This window comes from Spermophilus citellus (assembly GCF_964194105.1).
Source record: "Spermophilus citellus genome assembly, chromosome: 10".
In the NCBI taxonomy this organism is placed as follows: domain Eukaryota; kingdom Metazoa; phylum Chordata; class Mammalia; order Rodentia; family Sciuridae; genus Spermophilus; species Spermophilus citellus.
In genome coordinates, this window is record NC_138197.1 from 96,454,766 (window position 1) to 96,480,881 (window position 26,116).

General features: G+C 34.9%; 1 protein-coding gene across 4 annotated transcripts in view; it reads left to right on the plus strand.

Annotated features, from left to right (window-relative positions):
- The window catches only part of NAV3 (neuron navigator 3), a 353,745-nt gene that overhangs the window by 42,144 nt on the left and 285,485 nt on the right, over positions 1-26,116 (plus strand). The gene's annotated exons all lie outside the window — the stretch shown is intronic.

A 26,116-nucleotide genomic window follows, 5' to 3' on the forward strand; every position in this document is an offset into this window, starting at 1 on the left:
TGCACAAGGCCCTGGGTTACTCCTCAGGCAAAAAAACAATATCCCAAAACCAACAACCTTCAGACCTGGTCTTCACTGAACTAGTAGATTGTCAGATGTCAAGGCCACTCAAGTATGGATGGGTCTAGGTTAGTTAGTCTCTAAGAAGGACTAGAAGGTGCACTGGTTACACATGAGGTATTGTCCTACGTTTCAGGAACATACTGTGCATTGAGTTGCAGGTTCTGTGATAGATCAAAATGGAAGTGATCTGAGGCAAGTTGGAGTCATTTTATTCCAGTCTTCAAACCTTACATGTGACCCTAATTTAGAGAACTATTAAAATTAAAACTTGAGAATACAGAGCAGCATGCTAAGATCATTGGATTATATTATGCAGAAAAACAGGGGATATGTGTTCCTATGGGCTGAAAATAGGCCCTGTTAAAAAACAAAAATAATATCAAAACAAATCTTTCATGAAATCTGCTTAAACTTGAAGATGAGCACCTTAAATATCCCCATGTGGAAATTTACCCTGCAGATTGGTGAAAACTATTGAGAATTATCATTTAAGGAAAGGAAGTGAGAATGCTCTGCTTTACTGAGAGTCAAGTCCTAATTCATGCAGGGAAATGAGGCCAAATGGAAAGAAACTCTGCTTTGGAGAGGGCTGATTCAGTTCTTAGGTTTATCTTCATCAGTTTTATGACCTTGGACAAATTGTCTCACTTTTCTCTGCTTCAAAAATTTTAAAATTGTTAGGACTATTTGAAGAATTAATGATATATAGTTGTTGTTTTTGTTTTTGATGGTACTAGGAACTGAACCCAGGGCCTCATGCCTGTGGCAAAATAGTCTATCTCAGATCTGCGTCCCCACCCCGATATACATTCCTGAGCTAAATTACTGTATGTGGGGCAAGGCTTTTGAATGTTTAATAGAAAATAAGTAAAAATAACTTTTAATTAAATATATTCATAACAGTTTTTTTAGAACTAGTCATCAGTGCAATGATATATTATACCTATGGTCATGTACTGATGAAACAAAAGTTTGTCTTAATAGTTGTGGTCATCATCCCTTTAGAGGTTCTATCAAAAATTTAAAATATATTATCATAATTATTTGTTTTATTCTCCACTAGACCATAAACTTTAGGAGGTGAAACTTTGTAAGTTTTGGCCCACTATTGTATTTCTAATATTTAACATATATTAAGCATGCAATAACTATGTATTGAATGGACGAATTAATGTATTATACATATATTTGACTTTGTCTTACATATCATTTTTTTGTATTGGGATAGGAAATAAGTGAATACATGCATACTCTTGTTATTACCCAACTTAAATTTTAAGTCTGCAAAGATTTACAACAACAAAAAACCTAAAGGCTACTGCAATATAAAAAAAATGTAGATGTAGTTGTATAAAATTTCTAGTAATTGTGGCATCCCATCAAGTAATAATATGTAGGAATTCAAACTGTTATACTTAGTGAAGTTTAAAAATGTCTAAAAAGGGAATGCTTGCATTTTATTAGTATGATATTTAGGAATCACTATCAAGGACAGATAGTAAGGTGGAAAATGAGATGTTAGTACATCAAAGAGCCAGTCTTGTTGATTATGTTACAGAGGTTGGAAAATAGGAGGATAAGCATCTACCCTACACTGAGCAAATGGAAAGAAGTGAGCAGAATGGGAAAAAGAAATAGTATTTAAGGAGAATTAGGAAAAGGAAGACAGTGAGAGTTCAGACAAGATAAGATTAATATGTGAGGATTTTATGAAATGAGAGAGGGAGTATTTAAATTGAATTCCAAAAGGCAAAGGCCATTTTTTTCATGAAATTCAAGTATATTCACCACCCGCAGCCTAAAAGCAAATTTGTAAACACTGTTTCATTTTATCACCAAAAATTCTATTGCATCCTTGGGATTTCCTAGAGACAATAGGAGGACACAGTAATGTGTGCCCACTTGCACACACATAGGCATGCACACACACAGATGTGGGAATGCTGGAACAGTCTACCATATGAAAGCAGCTGGTGTATGGTAGGACATTCACTTGTTTTTTACTCCTGCATCTATGCATTTTCAAAGATATCAAAACACCCTGGTGCCCAAAGCTATTCCCTAGTTGCTCATAGTCCATATGAGAAAGTTAAATATGCACAAAATACATTTCCATGTATATTTAAGTGGATAAAATTTTATGTGAGAAATAACCTCCATAAATGAGCATATAAGAAGATAAAACAGTAAAAATTGCCTTCAAAACTTTCTTAAATTGAAGAATAGCATGATATTTTTCTGTACCCATAAGCTTCTAAGTTTTTGCCTCGTTTGTGAACAGATTGCCATTTCATTAATTGACCTTGAAATAAAGTAGGTCTGTATTGGAGCCTAGTTAATAAGGGAAAATAAATAAATGCATACATGCCACTGACACAGTAGAATGGAATTTGTGTTAGGATAACATGTACTACAACTCTAAGTGCTAAACTTTTAAAAAGCATTGAGAGAAAGAAGGAAGCCATGGAGGTGCAAATAGAGGACATGTAAGATTTATATTTAAATATATGGTATGAGGTTATTGCATTATTATTGATTGTTATTATATTGAATAATTGCATCTTATAATGTGTTATGTGAAATTTTTCTCTGGATATATTATACCAAGTTGTTCTTTCAGTAACAATGTGGGGGCCTGTCCACCTCTATTACAAAGCTAAAACTAGGGCTAGCCTTCTTTTTAATCTTTTGGAAAGACAGTGGATAGATTTTTAAAATATCTAATCTTCATTTATCTTATTACTAATGAACATTTTTTGGTGCATAGTAAAAATCTAATTTTAGTTTGTATTGTTTGGCTTCTTAGTGAATTGTATAAAGTATAAGCTTTGAAATTTCTGAGAGTGAGTTTTTTAATTACTACTGGAGAGCTCTTCTAAAGCAAGATGCACAAATCTTTGATGCTCTAGAATATTGGTCATTAAACCGGGTTTAATAATACATACCTTACTATATTTTTATAATGAATAAATGAATTATTCATGCAGGGGCACTGGGCACGATATATGATTGTTTCATTTTCCTTACTCTATAGATTTTGTTATTCTGCTTGAAATGAACAGCTTCCTTGAAAATGTACAGAAATCTAAATTTGAGTAAAACAACTGAAGCAGCACATTCCAATTTCACTATAGGAAAAATACTTTTATTTTAACTTAAATACGAACCAGAACCAATTGGTGAGAATGAAAGTTGTTTGTTTGTTTGTTTGTTTGTTTTTCCTACTAGGGATTGAACCCAGAGGTGTTTTACCACTCAGTCACATCAGCAGCCTTTTTCTATTTTGACACAGGTCCCACTAAGTTGCTTCAGGCCTCACTTAAGTGCTGAGGTTGACCTTGAACTTGTGATCATCCTGCCTCAGCCTCCTGAGTTGCTGAGATTACAGGCATGCATCACTGCATCCAGCTGAGAGTAAAAGATTTTTTGTTGTTGTTGTTGTTTTGGTATTGAGGATTGAACTCAGGGATACTTCACCACTAAGCTACATCTTCACTCCATTTTATTTTTTTATTTTGAGACAAGATGTTGCTAAGTTGCACAGGCTGGTCTTGAACTTGCAAACCCTCTAGCTTCAGTCTCCTGAGTTGCTGAAATTACAGACCTGTCCCACTGTGATCTGCAGGAATAAAGTTTTATATGGCAATCCTTTAGCCACTACAAGTACAGCCCAAAAGGGAACTATTTGAGATATTTAGAGAGAGAGAGGGAGAGGGAGATTGAGAGAAGGGAAGGGAAGGGGAAAGGAGAGACCACAATTATCAATTTTCCAAGAAGAATGTTAGTTCTATGAAAACAAAGACTTTTTTTCATTCACTGCTGTTATCTCAGTTCCTAAAATACTGCCTAACATATAGAACATGCACAATAAATATTTGTTAAATGCATGTGTTTATGAATGACTGGATAAATTTAGTCTGTTAATGAGAAAATAGTTCTGATTTGATTATCTAAATATTTTTATTATATTTCTATTCGCATTGTAAACTGAACACAATGGGTTTGCTCCTTGGAGAATGCAAAGCCAATAAACATAACCAGGAGATAAGAGAGAATACAGATTCATTACTTGTACAAGCAAGGAGAGCATTGGGAATAACTCCCAATGCAATGTCTCCCTGAGAGGGGAGAAGGGACTTCTATTGGCCAAGCTGGTGCTCATTCATATTGGACACACTGGTCATGACATGTAGATGCTGGCATTCCTGTGCATGCTCAGTTAGACATCATGCTTTGCATGTTCAAAAATGGTAGACAGGAACACCTCCTGGGAAGATAATTTAACATTATAATGAGCAAATTCACTATAGGTAACCTAGGAGAGTAAGTAAGAGTGACTCAGGGATTTTTTTTTTTTTTCTGATTCCTTATGGTTTTCTCTGGAGTGTCTTACTTGCAACAAAAAGTCAACTTGAAGGAGGGTTCACAGTCATTAAAAGGGGCAACAGTTTTTTCCCTTTGCATATATAGGAACTTGCCCCTAAAAGTTCCAGCCTAATAGCCAACTATATGTTACATATTTTATTCATCATATATATTTAGGTTATATGAACATAGAATGCTAGATAATACATTGCAAATGCATTATCTATAAGTAGTCTGTAATGTCTTTGTATGTCTCAATTCGTATGTTCATCAATCAATAAGCAATATTTACAGGTTCATAATAATTACAGTTTCCTTCTTCCATTTGCAGTCTTTTGAGAACAAAACTGGGGAAGCAACTCAGTGGTTCAGTTTCTTAGTCTCTTTCTAAGGCAGAGAAAGAAAGAAAGAATGATACTGTGGTCTATTACTATCTTTACTTCTTTAAAAACACTAGAAGGAATAATGTATATATTAAATTTAGAAATCTAATTGGTTCATGTTTCTACATTTTATAGTCATAGTTTTGTGTTTTGTGTATTATAGCATTTTTTGTATCATGAATAATTTCATAGTTAGTTATTTTGGTCATAAAAGTTATACTAAATTATCAAAGTCTACCTGGATATTCCTATCTCATTTTATGATTACATGAACAGGGCATTGCCTTTTCATTTCTTCAATACTAATGGCATGAAAGGGAACAAATGTGAGATAAACGACGTAGCTTTAACTTTGAATAGAACTCAAAGCACTCTGAGATGGGCCATAATTTGAGATTGTTCATGAAAGATGTGAAGAACCTATTTCTGAATGAATGTTTCTTTGTGTTTTCATTAGTGTTTTTTAAACTGACTTTATAAAAATAGAGTTTCTCATGTTGTTCAATAACCCATAGACACAGTATGTTCAATTTAGTTGGCAGGTCTTTGTACAGAAGCATGATACATTGTATTTGTGTTTTGATGTGAATGGTAAAAAACATGAGGTTAAGGGAGTAATTCTATAAAAAGGGTACACTGTGTTGACCCCCATATATTTTCATTTCCAAGAAGCAATTTACCTGCAAACCCACCTGGCTTAAGTGGACAGTGTATGCCACATTCCTCAGCAAACTGCCTGTCATCTGCAAGAGAAATGCAGGCCCCAAATAATTCTGATAGGAGAAACCCAAGATATCCTGAAGGGAGAGACTTTTGTGACCCTTTTCACAGACCAGATCCTGAAACTCAGGGAGGTAAGGGTAATTCCTTCTAACCATAAAATCTGTAAGAATTTGTGGTTAAGAATCCAATTAGAACTGGTAAGCATGGACCAGAGTGACTTAGAGTTGTTCTACAAGAGACTTGAAAGTGTGATGTCATCCTGCTGTCAGAAATCAAGAGTTGGACCTGGACAGAACTCTCTAGAAACTTCTCTGGAATACCCACTAAAACTGGAGTGCAGGAGAGAAACGCTGTCCCTCTTCTTTCTAAGAGGACCTCTCTCTCCCTTGAGAGATATCCCTTTTTCCATTCTTTCTTTAAAAAAACTCATTCCTGTTATTCTGGGTGACATGTCTGAAACCTTTCTGACTTATCTCAAGAATCAGGATTTGAAGGGAGGCCTTCATGTTGCCTCAGTTTCCCAGAAGGCCCAAAGCCCTGTAACTTTTATAACATCATTTAAGCAAAAAGGAATGGGCTTTGTTTTGTTTTCAATTCAAAGAAATCACTGTAGAAAAATCATATAGCCTATAGTTTGAAACAAATATGTTTCAGTTTTATTTTCCATGGTAAAGTATAAGATATATCAATGGCTTATAAGACATATTTTTAAATTATTTTTCAGTGAGTTCTGAAAGTCAATCTTGCGGATCGGTTCTTAAGACTTTCGGAACATTAAGATTTGGATGCATGCTTAATGTTTTTCTGCCTTATATGCTTCTTATGGAATCATTTTTTCTCCCTCATTTCTCTATCCAAATAAGTATGAATTCTCAGTGTGCAGTGGAAAGATAGGAGAGAAAACAAACTTTCCATGTTTTTAATAACAAGGCTTAAGAATTGTTTTAATTTTAAATGTGAGAAGTGTATCAAAAAACACTGAGGATGCTTCCTAAACATCTACATCAGTTTCTCAAAGGAATGCAGGAAGCCTTTAGGTAATATTTTAAAGATACTTATAAAAATTGTAATTTTCTATTTAAGTTTCACAGGAAATTATCAGAACTGTAAAAACTTAAAGAACAATATAAATGAGAATACTTCCCTTTTTAGATATTCCCTCCCCTACTGATTCCCTCTCTGTGTTGATATCATTTGGAATTTTAAATTCAATTGTGGTGATCATTTTTAAAAGTGATTTTTAAGTGTAATGATGTCAGTGATCTTTGCTCATTGGTGTTTTTTAAATTTTTAATGGATTCATTTTTAAATTGTTTTTAAAAATTACATATAAGAGGAAGTGAGGGGAAAGGGAAAAAAACAAGAGAGAGAAATGAGTTACGATAGATGGGGTAGAGAGAGGGGAGGGGAGGGGAGGGGAGGGGGGATAGTAGAGGATAGGAAGGGCAGCAGAATACAACAGACACTAGTATGACAGTATGTAAAAACGTGGATGTGTAACCGATGTGATTCTGCAATTTATATACGGGGTAAAAATGGGAGTTCATAATCCACTTGAATCAAATGTATGAAATATGATATGTCAAGAGCTTTGTAATGTTTTGAACAACTAATAATAAAAAAATAAAAATAAAATAAAATAAAATGTGAGAATAAATACTAATTTTTTTTTCTAATATGGTATATTAGTATACTTTGAAGCCTTGCATATCTGATATAACTTTATTTTTCCTTTAAATGCAGTTTATAGCTTATCTGGATATAAAAGTGTAGTTTATAGACATTTTTCTAAGACTTTTGTTGATATTGATTGTTTCCTTACTTCCAATTTAGTTATGAGAAACCTGATACCAACCACATTCTTGCTTCTGTTTAAATAATCCACTTTTACTCTTCAGAAATGTTTAAGATACTTTATGGATCCTTGATGTTACCTTTCATTCTGTACATTTAATATGCTACTTTATTTTCATTGGGGTAATAATATGAGTACTCTCACAAAGCTAAGCAGAATTTTTCCTAGTATGTTTTCCAGGACCAGGTTACTACCCACCATTTGCCTTTGTTTGTTTATTTGTTTTTCTACTTTGAATGACTCCCTTCTAGTACTGCCACTAGTGCTGTTGCTCTCTAAGGAATATAAACAAAAACTAGCTATCTTCTGGTATTCCATTCATTAAAGATTGGTGCTAGAGATGTCTCTATATTACCTGACATCATTATTAATGATCCCAGTTCCTATAAATCAGATGAAATAACTAGCTAATATTAATCTGCCAGGAGATTTCAAACATAGCCAGGGAATAGTTTTTCCAGCTGTGAATGTGCCCCACTAGCCAATAGAACCTGAGAAAGAAAAGAAATAACAAAGCAGATCTTACTCATATTGTGACTGCCCTTGACACACCCATTTGTAGGCACCCTGTGAGACTCCCAGAAGTAACTTGAAAATACTTTTAGAGGAGCTGCGATCATGTTAGATGAGGCGTGTACTTCTAAAATTTGATAATTATAAGCTAATATGATCTTGGTATAGTAAGAATTTGCAGATAAACAATGTGAGGCCAGAATGATCCATATGGTACTGGATTAGTGTAGGGCATCAATGCATGAACTCATGTATACTTTAGAATAAATACAGGTTGTTAAATATGGAATATTTATAGGTACATGTTGGTATATTAAGGGATATAGCTATATATCTGTCTCTATCTCTATCTCTATCTATCTATCTATCTATCTCTCTGTCTCTCTATTTCCTTGCTGTTTTAGCTGAGTAGAGTGAAAATAAGACACCCCTGTAGCAAGCAGCATGTTTTGCATGGTGATCTTGGTTTGTAATACCATTCTTTAATCAAAGAAACCAGGGTTTCTTAGAAAAATGGCATATACCAGAATGAAAATGTACAAAGATTGTCCTGGAGAATCTTGTACTGCCATAAAAATAAGAGAAGTACTCAAAAAAAGAAAGGCAAAACATATTGATGGGAATATGTCAGAATGACATGGAGAAATCAACTAAAAGAACTCCTCGAGGCTAAACTTGGAATGATTAGAGTGAAAAAGCAAAGTAGTATTAGATTATAGTCCACCTTACAAAATAAATACCTGCAAATTCTTGCTGACATAAATAAATGGTTCAATAAATACATAATTAAGGATAACAAACAAATATCTCCTCTGTAACAATTCCAGATCAATGACATAGCTGTTCACCTACAGGAGGGGAACATAACTGCCACTCTGTGTGCTGCACACACTGATTGACATTCAAAGAGTTTAGTATAGTAGAGAACCCTGGCAAACTCTACCCTCTATCACGTGATTTGGAGCAATATCATCAGTGATAAATCATATTGATAGTGTTTACCTTTATTATGAAGTGAAGAACATGGCACTTTACCTCTGTGTTTTTCTTCCTAAAAACTCAGGGTCCCAGTATAATCATGAGGAAAATGTTAGACAAACTCCAGTAAATGAGCATGCTACAAGTACCTGACCTGTCCTCCTAAAAATTGTCCAGCTCATTAAAACAATGAGCATCTGAGAAACTGTCATAGTAATAAGAGCCAAAGGAGATGTGCCACCTATATTTAATGTGACATCCTGAATTAGGAAATCTGAACAAAATCTGGGCTTTAGTTCAGATCATTAGTTCATTATTTGTAGCAATACCTTCTACTAAGATAAGAATTTAATAAGAAAGGAAACTGGGGACTGAATTTTATACAGGAATTCTCTATAGTATCTTCTCAATTTTTTGTGAATATCCAATGTCTAAAAAATAAAGTCAATTTTTTAAAAGAAGTGTAATTGAAGGTCCCTTGTAGCAGGTAGAAGGGTGTGTCAATTACATTTGCTTTTTAAAAATTCTGTCATAGTTTTCAGAGTCCCATTGTATCTATTCTTTACTCTAGAAAAAAAAACTTGGGCCAATACATTTTAACCGGAGCCACTGTCTAATAAGGATAAATATCAGAAAGATAATTATAGGAAGGAGAACTGAATTTGTACATTTCAGTTCCCAGTTGAATGTATTTGTGTCTACTGCCTCCACACATTTTGTCCCAGACAGCTGTTTATTTTTACTTACCCTTTCAAGGGTAGGAGATCTAAATATAAGGAACATAACAGTGCCTGGACATTGGTAGCTCACACTACCAAATAGAGCTGATGCTGGAAGAACTATTTATACATTAGTAACAGGGAGTTGCACCACAACCTGTATTTGGCAAGTAACCCTGGAAAGTCCCCAGGCTCAATATCTTCTCCTGAACATCTTCAGAGAACCATAGGGTTGTAGAACAGGAAGTTTTATTAGAGATACATAAATCAACTCTCTGTATAAGACAAGATTCACGTTCAATGAATTCATATTAAATAGTAATTAAAAAGATATCTGACCTACAGGGTTATATAGCTTGAATGAGATCATGCATGTAAAAATTATTTTACTACTATAAAGTGATCTGTGTATGAATATACCTAATTATTACTTATAATTATAAAAGTCTAGCACCTAATAAGCCAGCCTGTATTTTTTAAACAGTTCTTTCTCAAGCCAAAGTCACCTTCTCTGCAATTCTGGAGCACAAAGCAGATGATAATGGAGTCTTCTAGGTGTGAGTTCAAATGTTGGCCCTTCTGCTTACTACAGTATTTTGTCGAATGCTTTTTCTGCATCTATTGAGAAGATCATATGATTCTTATCTTTAATTCTACTGATGTGATGAATTACATTTATTGATTTCCATATGTTGAACCAACCTTGTATCCCTGGGATGAAACCCACTTGATTGTGGTGTACACTATGCTTTTGATATGATTTGTATTTGATTTATATTAGAATTTGTACACAATGGAGTATTACGCAGCACTATAAAATGAGAGCAACTAAGAACAGAGCAGGGAGGAAGAGCAGGAGGAAAAGAATAACATTAAACAGAGACATGAGGTGGGAGGGAAAGGGAGAGAAAAGGGAAATTGCATGGAAATGGAAGGAGACCCTCATTGTTATACAAAATTACATATAAGAGGTTGTGAGGGAATGGGGGAAAAAAAACAAGGCGAGAAATGAATTACAGTAGATGGGTTAGAGAGAGAAGATGGGAGGGGAGAGGAGGGGAGGGGAGGGGGGATAATAGAGGATAGGAAAGGTAGCAAAATACAACAGTTATTAATATGGCATCATGTAAAAATGTGAATGTGTAACCGATGTGATTCTGCAATCTGTATTTGGGGTAAAACTGGGAGTTTATAATCCACTTGAATCTAATGTATGAAATATGATATGTCAAGAGCTTTGTGATGTTTTGAACAACCAATTAAAAAATTCAAAATATATGAAAAAAGAATTTTATTGAGAATTTTTGCATCTGGTTTTTGTTGTTTTCATTTCCTCCTCATGGAATATTTTGCTGAAGATGCTCTTTAGTACAGGCTTTCTAGTTGTAAATTCTCTTAACTTTTGTTTATCATGGAAAGTTTTTGTTCATCATCAAATCTAATGCTTAATTTTGATGGATATAAGATTCTTGGTTGGCATCTGGTTTTTTTCAGAGCTTGGTATATGTGGTTCCAGGATCTTCTGGCTTTCAGGGTCTCAATTGAAAAATCTGCAGAGGTATTAATTAGTTTCCCCCTATATGTTAGCTGATTCCTTTCTTTTGGGGCTTTTACAATTCTATCCTTATTCTGTATGCTAGACATTTTCATTATAATGTGTTTTGGTGTAGATCTGTTGTAATTTTGTACATTAGTGTCCTCTAAGCCTCTTGTATTTGATTTTCCAAATCATTCTTTAAGTTGGGAAATTTTCTGATATTATTTCATTGAAGAGATTGTGCATTCCTTTTGTTTGAATCTCTGTGCCTTCCTCTATCCCCAAAAATCTTGAATTTGGTCTTTTGGTGTTTTCCCATAATTCTTGGATGTTCTGTTCATGGTTTCTTACCATCTTAATTGCATGGTCGACTTTATTTTCAAGATTGTATATTCTGTCTTCATTATCTGATATTCTGTCTTCCAAGTGATCTAGTCTGTTGGTGATACTTTCTATGGAGTTTTTTGTTTTGTTTATTGTTTTCTTCATTTCAAGAATTTCTCATTAGTTTTTTTTTTATAATCTCTCTTTCTTGAAGTAGACTTTTGCTACCTTTATTTGCTCCCTTATCTCTTTTTTGTTTGATCAATGGTTGCTTGTATTTGCTCCCTTATCTCTTTCTTTGTGTGATCGATGGTTGCATGCATTTGCTCTCTTATCTCTTTGTTGGAGTGATCAATCTTTGCCTGTATTTGCTCACTTAGGTCAATCTTTAATTCACAGATCATTTTAATTATGTACATTCTAAACTTTTTCTCCGACATTTCATCAACTGCACTGTCCATGGATTCTATTATTATAGTATCTTAGTTGTTTGGGGCAGTTTTCTCCCTTGTTTTTTTCATGTTGTCTGTTTGTCTTCCTTTCTTGCAGTGTGGATCTGAGGTATTAGTTTCTACCCTATAATCTTATAGTGTCCCTGTAGCTTACCTGCACCTCACCTTGGTTTTGGGCTTCTAGACTCTGGCTGGTATCCCACAATAAATGCTACTGAAACTAAAGGTGGTGGTGGCCATAGTGGAGATAACTCAAAATAGCAGTGGGGGTGTCCCAAGATTAATGCAACCACTTTCAGAGATGGGGCTAAAAGGATGGGCTGCCTGTTTGGAGATACAGCAGCCTCCAGGTCCTATCTCAAGGTGGAGGCTACTATGTGGGGAGGGCTATGGTGATGGCTACATTGTCCCAAGATGGAGGTGGAGTAGGCCTGGATTTTGGCATGGGTTTGCTGTTAAGGGGCACGGTCCTTGAAGTTCAACCTTTTAATGATTGCTTACTTGTTTCTGAAAATAAGGTTATTATATAGGTTAGGGAAAAACAATTAAAACATTGTTTTCTAGGAGTTTATGTGTGTTTTTTTTTTTTTACAGTAAATGTATTTGGATTCCCCAGTTACGTGACAGAGTTACAGAAACTTTTAAAATCCAATAGTCTAACACAGAAAGTCAAGATTCATTATGTTTTCTCTCATATGTGGAAGCTAAGATAAAAGTAGGGTTGGGAAGGGTCTCCTGAAAATGTAAGGGACAATTCAAATAGAGGATGGGGATCACAAGGAGGAAGGAGAAGGAGAAAAGAGAAAACATGGGAGAATGAAATAGATCAAATTATGCTATGTGCAGCTATGAATAAATCACTGTGAAGCTACCATTATTAATAATTATAATTCAGTATTTTTTAATTCAATGGTATAATTATACAAATGACTCATGAAATCTGAGGTAGATTGCCAAAGGTTACATTGCAACTTTTTTTTTAATTGTAACTATGTGAGATATATGTCTCTTATTTTGAAAAAAACAAAATGATAGTAATTCACAAAGTACGTTCTGCAGAATAATTACTTAATAGTTGCATATTGATATGTTGTTCAGTAAACACCTACAAGAAAAATTAAAATTGTGCTGGTGACATTAAGTTCTTTGCTCTTATTGGTGGTATCAGCACCAGAGGAGCAATTTTGTGCATCAAAAATTTTAAGTCTCTCATCTTAAATTGGAGGTGACATATTCTATACATTTTAAAGTTCTCCATTTATGTCATTTCCTTTGTTGGTTTGTCTATAAGGGATGATCTGTAAACATGTACTTAAGTGCATTGAAGCAGCCATGTACTTAAAAGAACATTGATAGATCAAAATAACCCATTTGCAATTGGATTCATTCCCTAAAGGACATGTTACCTAAGACTAATTTTTTTAAAATTTTTTATTGGTTCTTCATTTTTATACATGACAGTAGAGTACATTGTTATGAGATTATACATACATGGACTATATCTTATTCTAATTTGGGCCCCACTCTTGTGAATGTACACAAGTAAGATCAATTATCTTTAGATCAGTTATCTTTCTCTATTATTTTTCTGAATGTATTAAGAAATTGTGAGATACACACACACACACACACACACACACACATACATACACTCTCTCACACACACACACACACACACACACACACAGAAATTTTACCTAGCCATAAAAAAGAAATTATGGCATTTGCTAGTAAATCTGTGGAAGTGGAGAATACCATGCTAAGTGAAATTAGCCGAACAGAAACTCAAAGGTCGGTGTTTTCTCTCATATGCAGAAGCTAGCATGAAATAAGGGAAAGGAGGAGCAAAGAATAGGATAACATAAAGAACCAATCCATTACAAACTAATAGATAAGCAACAGGAAGTCTTAGAGTAGAGGAAGGAGAAGAGGAGAGGAGAAAGAGGTCAGAAGGCAAAGGAGTTGGGGAAAAAGGGAGGAGGAAGAATCCATGCATATATAAGTTTGTCAGGATGAACCCAACTACTATGTATAACTATAAAGCTCTAATACAAAAAATCATTTCTGTTTTTTTACATTTTTGTTATTGGTTGTTCAAAACATTACAAAACTCTTGACATATCATATTTCACATATTAGATTCAAGTGGGTTATGAACTCCCATTTTTACCCCAAATACAGATTGCAGAATCAGATCGGTTACACATCCACATTTTTACATGATGCCATATTAGTGACTGTCGTATTTTGCTACCATGATTTTGTCACTTTTTAGTGCTGCGTAGTACTCCATTGTGTATAAATGCCACATTTTTTTTTATCCATTCATCTATTGAAGGACATCTGGGTTGGTTCCACAGTCTAGCTATTGTGAATTGTGCTGCTATGAACATCGATGTGGCAGTATCCCTGTAGTGCGCTCTTTTAAGGTCTTCAGGGAATAGTCCGAGAAGGGCAATAGCTGGGTCAAATGGTGGTTCCATTCCCAGCTTTCCCAGGAATCTCCAAACTGCTTTCCAAATTGGTCGCACCAATCTGCAGTCCCACCAGCAATGTACAATTGTACCATTTCCCCCACATCCTCACCAGCACTTGTTGTTGTTTGACTTCATAGTGGCTGCCAATCTTACTGGAGTGAGATGGTATCTTAGGGTGGTTTTGATTTGCATTTCTCTGACTGCTAGAGATGGTGAGCATTTTTTCATGTACTTGTTGATTGATTGTATATCCTCCTCTGAGAAGTGTCTGTTCAGGTCCTTGGCCCATTTGTTGATTGGGTTATTTGTTTACTTATTGTCTAATTTTTTGAGTTCTTTGTATACTCTGGATATTAGGGATCTATCTGAAGTGTGAGGAGTAAAAATTTGTTCCCAGGATGTAGGCTCCCTATTTACCTCTCTTATTGTTTCTCTTGCTGAGAAAAAACTTTTTAGTTTGAGTAAGTCCCATTTGTTGATTCTTGTTATTAACTATTGTGCTATGGGTGTCCTATTAAGGAATTTGGGGCCCGACCCCACAATATGTAGATCGGAGCTAACTTTTTCTTCTATCAGACACAGAGTCTCTGATTTGATATCAAGCTCCTTGATCCAGAGTTAACTTTTGTGCATGGCGAGAGAAAGGGATTCAGTTTCATTTTGTTGCATATGGATTTCCAGTTTTCCCAGCACCATTTGTTGAAGATGCTATCCTTCCTCCATTGCATGCTTTTACCCCTTTATCAAATATAAGATAGTTGTAACTTTATGGATTAGTCTCTGTGTCCTCTATTCTGTACCATTGGTTCACCCACCTGTTTTGGTACCAGTACCATGCTGTTTTTGTCACTATTGCTCTGTAATGTAGTTTGAAATCTGGTATCACTATACCGCCGGATTCACACTTCCTGCTTAGGGTTGCTTTTGCTATTCTGGGTCTTTTATTCTTCCATATGAATTTCATGATTGCTTTATCTATTTCTACAAGAAATGCCGTTGGGATTTTGATTGGCATTGCATTAAACCTATAGAGAACTTTTGGTAATATCGCCATTTTGATGATGTTAATTCTGCCTATCCATGAACAGGGTATATTTTTCCATCTTCTAAGATCTTCTTCTGTTCTCTCTTTAGGGTTCTGTAGTTTTCACTGTATAAATCTTTCACCTCTTTTGTTAGGTTGATTCCCAAGTATTTTATTTTATTTTTTTTGAGGATATTGTGAATGGGGTGTTTTTCCTCATTTCCGTTTCAGAAGTTTTGTCGCTGATATACAGAAATGCCTTTGATTTATGTGTGTTGATTTTATATCCTGCCACTTTGCTGAATTCATTTATTAGTTCTAGTAGTTTTTTTGTAGACCCTTTTGGGTCTTCTAGGTATATAATCATGTCATCCGCAAATAGTGATAATTTAAGTTTTTCTTTTCCTATTTTTATGCCTTTAATTTCTTTCGTCTGTCTAATTGCTCTGGCCAGTGTTTCGAGAACTATATTGAATAGAAGTGGTGATAGAGGGCATCCCTGTCTTGTTCCAGATTTTAGAGGGAATGCCTTCAATTTTTCTCCATTTAGAATGATGCTAGCCTGAGGCTTGGCATAGATAGCTTTTACAATGTTGAGGTAAGTTACTGTTATCCCTAGTTTTTCTAATGTTTTGAACATAAAGGGATGCTGTACTTTGTCAAATGCTTTTTCTGCATCTCTCGAGATGATCATATGGTTCTTATCTTTAAGTCTATTGATGTGGTGAATAACATTTATTGATTTCCGTATATTGAACCATCCTTGCATCCCAGGGATGAATCCTACTTGATCATGGTGTACAATTTTCTGATGTGTTTTTGTATCCGATTCGCCAGAATTTTATTGAGGATTTTTGCATCTAGGTTCATTAGAGATATTGGTCTGTAGTTTTCTTTCTTTGAGGTGTCTTTGTCTGGTTTCGGAATCAGGGTGATGTTGGCCTGGTAGAATTAATTTGGAAGAGCTCCCACTTTTTCTATTTCCTGAAATAACTTGAAAAGTATTGGTATTAATTCTTCTTTAAAGGTTTTGTAAAACTCCGCTGTATATCCATCCGGTCCTGGGCTTTTCTTGGTTGGAAGTCTTTTGATTGCTTCTTCTATTTCATCTATTGATATTGGTCTGTTTAAGTTGTGTGTATCCTCCTGACTCAGTCTGGGAAAATCATATGACATAAGAAAATTTGACATAAGAAAATTATCGATGTCTTCACTATCTTCTATTTTATTGGAATATAGGTTTTCAAAATAATTTCTAATTGTCTTCTGTATTTCTGTAGCATCTGTTGTGATGTTGCCTTTTTCATCCCGTATGTTAGTAATTTGAGTTCTCTCTCTTCTTCTCTTCATTAGCATGGCTAAGGGTCTGTTGATCTTATTTATTTTTTCGAAGAACCAACTTTTAGTTTTGTTAATTTTTTCAATAGTTTCTTTTGTTTCCATTTCGTTGATTTCCGCTCTGATTTTAATTATTTCTTGCCTCCTGCTACATTTGCTATTGTTTTGCTCTTCCTTTTCTAGGGATTTGAGATGAAGTGTGAGCTCATTTATTTGTTGGTTTTTTCTTTTTTTGGGGAATGACCTCCAGGCGATGAATTTCCCTCTTAAAACTGCTTTCATTGTGTCCCATAGATTCCGATATGTTGTGTCTGTATTTTCATTTATCTCTAAGAATTTTTTGATTTCCTCCTTTATGTCTTCTATAACCCATTGATCATTCAGTAACATATTGTTCATTTTCCATGTGATGAAAGATTTTTCCTTCCTTCTTTTATCATTGATTTCCAGTTTCATTCCATTATGATCAGATAAAATGCATGGTATTATCTCCACCCCTTTATATTTACTAAGAGTTGCCCTATGGCATAATATGTGGTCTATTTTTGAGAAGAATCCATGTGCTGCTGAGAAAAAAGTATATCCACTTGATGATGGTTGATATATTCTATATATGTCAGTTAAATCTAGGTTATTGATTGTGATATTGAGTTCTATAGTTTCTTTATTCAACTTTTATTTGTAGGATCTGTCCAATGGTAAGAGAGGTGTGTTGAAGTCACCCATAATTATTGTGTTGTGCTCTATTTGATTCTTGAACTTGAGGTGAATTTGTTTTATGAACTTCGAAGCACCATTATTTGGTGCATAAATATTGATAATTATTATGTCTTGTTGGTGAATGGTTCCTTTTAACAGTATATAATGTCCTTCATTATCCCTTTTGATTAACTTAGTCTTGAAGTTGATTTTATTCTATATGAGGATGGCCACCCCTCCTTACGAGGACCGTTTCCCAACCTTTCACCTTCAGCCTGTGTATGTCTTTTCCAATCAGATGTGTCTCCTGGAGGCAGCATATTGTTGGATTTGTTTTTTTAATCCATGTTACCAGCCTATGTCGCTTTATTGGAGAGTTTAAGCCATTAACATTCAGAGTTACTATTGATATATGGATTGTACTTCCAGCCATGTTTGATTATTCATCTTTTTTTTAAATTTAGTTTGTTTCTCCATGATTATCTTTCCCCCCGCCCTCTGTCTTTACTGAGGCACATCCCACTGATGGCTTTGGTTATTGTTTTTCATTTCTTCCTCGTGTAGTGTTTTGCTCAAGATGCTTTGCAATGCAGGTTTTCTGGCTGAAAATTCTTTTAACTTTTGTTTATCATGAAAGATTTTTATTTCGTTGTCATACCTGAAGCTTAATTTTGCTGGATACAGAATTCTTGGTTGGCATCCATTGTCTTTCAGTGTTTGAAATACGTTTTTCCAGGATCTTCTCGCTTTCAGATTCTGGGATAAAAAATCCGTTGTTAACCTTATTGGTTTACCCCTGAATGTAATCTGCCTCCTTTCTCTTGTAGCTTTTAATATTTTCTCTTTGTTCTGTATATTGGATATCTTCATAACAATGTGTCTTGGCGTTGGTCTACTGTGATTTTGTGTGCTCTGTGTCCTGTATGCATCTACAATTTGTATATCCATTTCCTTTTTTATTTCTGGAAAGTTTTCTGTAATTATTTCATTCAGCAGGTTACTCATTCCCTTGGTATGAATCTCTGTACCTTCTTCTATACCGATGACTCTTAAGTTTGTTTTTTTTTATGTTATCCAATGTCTCTTGGATGTTTTTCTCGTGATTTTTTACCAGCCTTTCTGAGTTGGCTAGACTCTTTTCAAGATGATATATTTTGTCTTCATTATCTGACATTCTGGCTTCTACTTGCTCCACTCTATAAGTGATACTCTCATTTGAGGTTTTAATTTGGTTTATCGTTTCCTTCATTTCTAGAATTATTGTTTGTTTATTTTTTATAATCTCTATCTCCTGATAAAGATGCTTAACTTCTTCTTTTATCCGTTTACGTAATTCATTCTCAATGTGTTCTTTCGCTGCTTGAATTTGCTGTCTTGTATCCTCTTTAAGGTTCCATTCCATCTGTCCAAGGTGTTCCTTGAGTTCTTTATATGACCATTTTTCTGATGACTCTAGGTTCTCCTGAATATTTAGCCTGTCCGGCATTGTGTGTACTCCTTTTCTGCCTTGCTTTTTCATGTTGCTCATGTTACTTCTTGTTCTGTTTGACTGCTGAGTTACTCTTTACTCCTATAAATGTATTTGATGCTTGGGAGGAAAGGTATTAGAAGAGGAAGGGAAGAAGTCACTAAAGAGAATGATAGTAAGCAGGTAGAATTCAAGGAAGGGGGAATAAGGAAATTGAAAAGAAATGAAAAGACAAAAGAAAAAAAATAGAAAATAAAACAAGAAAAAAAAATTTAAAAAATAATAAAAAAATTAAAATTTAAAAAATAATAATAAAAATTTAAAAAAATTAAAACACAACAAGAAAAAAATGAAAATGAAAAAAACCCCCAAATTTAAAAAAAAATTAATAAATGCAGTCTTAGAGTTTGATTAACTTCTCTTCCAGTAGGTGGAGCTGTGCCCACCAGTCCAAGCTTCTCCTCTCAATAAGCCAGAATCAATCACTGTGCAGCAGCTCCTCGCAGACTGGGCGGGTTTCCAATCCTGAGTTCCTAGGGCCGTCTCTTGTGGCTAGTAACTTCCCCACTTTTCCTCAAGCCAGGCCCCGCTCACCGGTGCTGCTCACCACAATACTGGCTACACGCCAGGTCTGCTGCTCCCGGGAGCCCTATTTTCATGAACGACTGGGCACACTCTCCCAGTTTGCCATTCCCTCAGACCCTAAGTTTGTGGAGCTTGGGGCTGAGAACCCTCAGCGAATTTTGCTTGCCCTCTGGTAGCCACGCCCCCTGTAGCTGGTGCAAGAGACCTCAGTTGTCACCACTGGTGGGAGTGGTAGCTGGGAGTTCCGCGCCTCGGGTCCCACACCACTCCTGATTCCCTAGGTCTGGCTATCGCGCTCATGGGAGAGCTGGGAGGGGCCCTTATGGGAGAGCTGGGAATGGCCCTTGAGGTTTCCCCGCTGTGTGGGGAGGGAAGGGTAGGGGGTTACACACCTGTTACCGCTGGCTTCGATGAAGTTATCTCCTCTGCCGTACTCTGGTGACGTCAGTTCTCTGCCATGGTGGTATCCCATGCAAATGGCGACAGTTCATTCCCTTTGCTGGGTGACCAATGCAACGGGTGGGTCCTGACTGGCTATCCCAAGCCCCGTTTCAATCCTGTGGCCACTGCTTATGAAGGCTCGGTTGGCATTAACCTCCATAGGATCAGACGGGCCGACCTGTTGTTTCAGCGGGAATGTTTAGTGCTGAGTCATAGCAGTTTGTCTGCAAGAAGCAGGCGAAAGGGAGCTTGAATTCAGCCGATCTGGGCTCAGTGTGTGTTCTGAGAGGCCCAGACTGTTTGCCCCAGATTCACGTCAGCTCAGCATTGCCTAGTGATCCTGAGCAAACAGCATTTAGACGGTTTACGACTCCCTATGCCTGCGCAGCTGAAGAGGTCAGAGACTTGATCTCTCCACGCCTGCTGCCATGTTGGATCTCCCAAGAATTGATTTTAAAAATGAGTGACTCTGATCAGTTAAGCAGGATTTCTGGGGCGTCAGTGTCGGTGGCCTTGTTTGAGCTCCGCCCGGGACTCTGAGGTTCGTCAGCAGCTGCCCCAGCCAGAGGCCCCTCGAGAGCATCCTCCTGCCCGGCGCCAGGAACTCTCCTCATTTCTTCTTAAGTAAATATCAGAAACAGTGCCTAACAATAAAAATTATTGATCTAATTATGTAATTGTGATTCCTCTCAGGTGGTGTCTTTTGCCATGATTTATATAAAGCTATATGAAAATTTTCAATTGCTTATATGCAGCCGAGTGTGGATTCCAAGGTCTTTGAAAAAGGAACATACTTTTCTAGGTTAGTAGAGTTTAGCATTTTTTTCATGCTCTGTAAATAAATATATACTAGAGTCCAGGTATAATGTTAGATGCTAATAATATAAATTCATTTCTGCCTTAGGGAATATCTATCTTAGTTTGGAGGAAACAGAGGACCCATTTTGAGTGGTCTTTCATCATAGATGCATTAATAAGAAAATTCAGTTATAGGAGTTGTTAAGGAAAGTAGTGAATGAGGTAGAGACAAAGAGAATAATGCTATAGAATATTATGTTCACCATTCTAATCATTTATACTTTTTGGTGATTAAAATGTGAACAACTTTAATCACTCACTTGGTTTTTCATTTCTATGTGATTATATAGGGTTGTATATTTAAAACTGTATATTCTACATTACTATACCTTCTATCAGACATCTATATGATCTATATGTATGTATGTGTGTATATATATATATATATATATATATATATATATATATGTATCTACATGTCTACATGTATGGTAGAAGGATAAATATATTCTACATTACTATACCTTCTATCAGACATCTATATGATCTATATGTATGTATGTGTGTGTGTATATATATATATATATATATATGTATATATATATATATATCTACATGTATGGTAGAAGGATAAATGATTACAAAAATCTTTTTCTTAACTTGAAATATTTGTGTAGATAGTTCTATTGTTTAATTCAGATCTGTTTCTGAATTTATTTTTTCTATAACCTATAAATTAATTTTTATAGTTTAACCAAAATATATTGAATTAATCTGAATTTGTTTAAAACTAAATGACAAACTTTAAAAGAAATAAAACACTTCATTCATCATAAAAATTGAAGGTTAGAAAGAGTTTCTTTAAGGGATTAAAACACTGTCCAACAAAAGAATGAATTGTTGTTATTAAAAACTATAAATAATTATTATAAATATGCTTTAATCATTTAAGTTTTCAGATATCTGAGGAGGGAAAAAATAATAGGACCCATTGGATTTTACAGTTCCCATGTAATAAAGGAAATAATAATAATAAAACATGTAAAGACATAAAGGATTTATGTTATTTTTCTCTGTAATGAATTTCTGAAGTAATTTCTGGTCATAGGTTGTTTAATAAGGAATATTGGGTAACATAATTAATGATGCAAAATTTTAGAAATGTTGTTTAACTTATTATATCCCACTATCATATATAAACACACACTCACATAAACACACACACACACACACACACACACATATATATGACACATACACACATGTGTAGATGTACACATATATATGATACCTATAAAAACCTATAGAATTTTATAAGATTGCTCAGTTTAATGTGTCCTGTATATAGGCTTTCTTTAGAAAGGACAATGGGACATTTGGAGTTTAATGTACTTTTATGCCCTTACTCTGGAAGTGCTGATGACTTTATAACATTATTCAATAAAGTTCTGCAGTGAGCTCAATTTCTATGATTTTGTTTTGAAATACTTTAATATAGGAATGTGAAGTACTGAGGAGAAACACTAATTAATAACCTCGTTAAAGAAGGTGTGATTTTCAAATGTTGTGTCCCAAGTAAATCTTTGGATTATATGCAATTTCTGGCTGAATTATCTGAAGATTCCCAAGTTTGCATTGATAAGGAATGATCTGTATGTATTAAGCATGGTGCATATTGGTATAGAACTGGCAGTCTATGTCTTACCCTTTCTTTTAAATTTTGTTACAGAGCATCACAGATTTTTATCTTTATTTCCTCAGAGAAACTGATCATATGTGCATGCATGTGGATATGGTTAGTGTTCTGCTCAAGAATTTAGACAAGTGTTCAGAAGAAACTCTGCTTCCCCCTGCCCCCCGCCTGCAGTATGGGCAAATGGTTTCTTCAACAAAAAGCTTTAGAGCAGATAGATCCAAGGAGTTCATTAACCTCAGAACATCCTTCACCCCTTCTAAGCATCCCTCTATTGGTAAATGCAGCAGGATCAGTTTACATCCACCTTTTAGATGGTTTAATGGTAAATTTTATTTTTCAGCTTGACTAAACCACAGACTTTTAATCAAACACGTTCTGGATACTTATATAGGTGTGACTGGATGAGATTAACATTTGTATTATTAACCGAATAAAGCAGATTGCCCTCCCTAATGTAGGTGGCCCTTGGCCAATCAACTGAAGTCCTGAATAAGAAGGAATTTACTGAAGGGAGACATCCTTAGTTTTCTGTCTTTGAACTACAGTTTACACTGTGGATTTCCCTGGTACTCAGGCCCTTGTACTGGGACTGGAACTATCCTGCCAGCCCATCAGCTCTCCTGTGTCTCCAGCTTGCTGACTGCACATCTTGTGGTTGGAGGCTGAGATATATTTATTACCTATTGGTTCTATTTCCTTGGTAAACCCTGACTTATATAGGTGTATTCAGGATCTAGGATTGAAATGCTGTACAGCGTCTAGTAAAAGCAACTATTTTAACTCTGCTAAATTATTTCAATAATAACTCAGTTAACATTCTTTTGTTCTACATTGATTATGTTATGCCACACTCATGCATATTTAATGTTATTTCAAACAGAAAAACAGTGACTTGTTCACCATCAGCATTAGATTAAGTTTAATAATAATTGCTATTGAATAGTTGAAATACAAGTGTTATTAGATATACAGGTTAGTCAGTACTTTGGTACAATTCACATAAATAGCTTAAAAAGCCCTAGTCCTCAGATTAGCATAAGAATATTATATGTTTTCCAGAATATTATAAATTGGGACTATTGTGACTCTTTATAAAGATATTCAGTGGTTGATATTCTTGCCTTATAGCTGTCTGAAGCCCAGCTTGGTAACTATTCAAGACTAAGCCAAACTCAGTCAAGAAAAAAAATGTAAGAATTAGAACACAGTCCTTGAACTGTATCTTGATAGTCTAATAATCCTTTGTTTTACAAACTTTTATTCTAAACAAATTATAATTGAAATTAAATTGAATTTTAGTTCTCATTAAATATTTTGAACTATGAACAGTCTGAGAACTCTACTATCAATAGTCTATTTCAATTTATTTAGTTTTAAAGAAATCAATATGATAAACACACTTTCTATATACTAGCTGTATCTACTTCATATCAGATTATCCATAACTTTTAGAAAAACATGTCTATGTCTTACCCTTTCTTTTAAATTTAGTGAGAACATCTGTTTTGTTTGATATTTATACAACATTTCATGGGGTAAATGAGTTGCTTTATTTTGACTTAGAAAGCACTCCTAAATCTCAAAAAAAAAAAAAAACAACTATTAAAATTAGTTTTTAAAGTATGTAGCTGACTTCCAGCACAAAGTAGGGACTTCTCATTGGCGTTAATCAAATAGATCCCAAAGTGCCTCTCACAGCTATCTGAAGTCTATTGGAAAGCCTCAGAAGATCTCCTCAAAGTAGCTTCAAGTCACATCAACATCCAAAATGCCTATAATGTTTCAGAAACTACTTCAAAGGGAAAGAGCTATACCCCATATTCTAATATGATAAATGACTTAATAATTTAGGCACAAGATAATTCTCCAAAGTAGCTTGTGGTTAGTCAAATATTTTCTACCCTTCTCTTGAGCAAGATAATCCCATTTCATAAGTAGGACTCCCTGTTAATTTAGTGTCATGATGAAATATTTGAACTGTTCCTTGGTATTTCTGCCTTAAATATTAGTGAGTGAACAAACTAAAAGAGCAAAATAACTTCAATATATTTTTCCCAGTGATTTAGATATGGTCTTCTGTATTCATGTAGTGGTTCCATATGAATCTACTGCCAAAGATTATTTATATTGATACTATATCAATAAATGTTTGGGGTCAGTATTGTTATCATGTAATGTTGAATTCAAAGTATTCCATAAAAGGCCTTATCTTAAACTTCTTTATTTATATCTTTAGCAGATAAATCCATTTGGGCCAGCGGCTTCTTTGTGTCTTTTATTCTCAAATCTAGATTTTTTTTCCCCAGATACTTTGACAAGTTTCTAGTTCTATTATTTGTGGTTTATAACTTTTTGTGATTTTTTTTTAAAAAACAGTAACTCCTACGTTAAAATGACTTAATATAATGTTCTGCACCATATAAACCTCAAACAGAGCTAACAATTTAACAAACACTTGGCCAGTGAAATTGAAGCCTAGAGTTTAAGGACCTGTGCAGAATCCCCAAAGCAATAGTTTTAAATGTGGCCTTAAAGTGCTGCTTTCCACTCTAATACACTTCCATTACACTCTCTTGTCTTCCAGAGAGGAACCATTCGTCTTAAGTGCCATGTTCTCTGTCCATTTATTTTGCTCTACTTTGAGGGTGTGATTGATCCCTTCATTTTTTCCTCTCCATTGTGCTGTGATTGACAGCTTTGCAGGACTGATTCCTCATCCCCTAGTCCAGCAGAAGCCTCTGGGAAGGGAACTCATCTCTTCACTCTTGGCTAATTTCATGGTTTTAGAGGAATTGGCCTACACAAAGCTTCTCAAACCTGTTTGACTATCAGACCACTTTTTAAAAATCTATTCTTTTTAGTTATATTTGGCAGTAGAATATATTTTGATGTATGTATACAAACATGGAATAGATCTTATTCTAAGTAAGATCCCATTCTTGTTGATATATACGATGTTGAGGTACATTTACACAGGAAAGCTATGTCAGATTCATGGACTACTTTTATAATTTTTGTCTGATGTTATATTTGAAAGATACCCAGAGGAAATCGGGAGAAATCATTCAAACCAAGAGTAAAATAGAAAGCAAAATAGTCTCATAAACTTATTAATAACTAAAACAAATAATCAAACTTGACATGTTTAATATATAATAAAGGTGTTGGAGTTATGTAATAGAGTCCATGAAATAGCCTGAAATCACTGAATGGAAATTCGTGGTGCAAAGGTGAACTGACTGATGTTGCCTGTGTCTTGCTGATGGCAAATGCTTTCCTAACTTCACAGGGGAGGCACGATCTAAAATCGAATGGTCTAGATTCCATTTCACTGTTTCTATTACTAGATGTAGATTTTGAGAAAATTATTTATACCTTTTAAGCTTCATTTTCTTTGTCTCAAAATGGATATAATGATGGTAAAATAGATATGAAATGCTTAAGTATAGGTAAAAAGTAGTAAGTGTGAGTCAGTGTTTAAAAGGGGAAGGAAGAGAGGAGTAGTGATTATTAGATAGATAACTAACTTTATGCATTCAGTGAGTCACCGGTGTCTGTAACAGATGAGTTTCATGGTAATCAGTCAAAACCATTGAGTGGCACCAGTTCATGTTCGTTTTTTGAAGAATGGGTTTGAAAATATGAACTTATTCATAAGAACTTCATCTATATCTAATA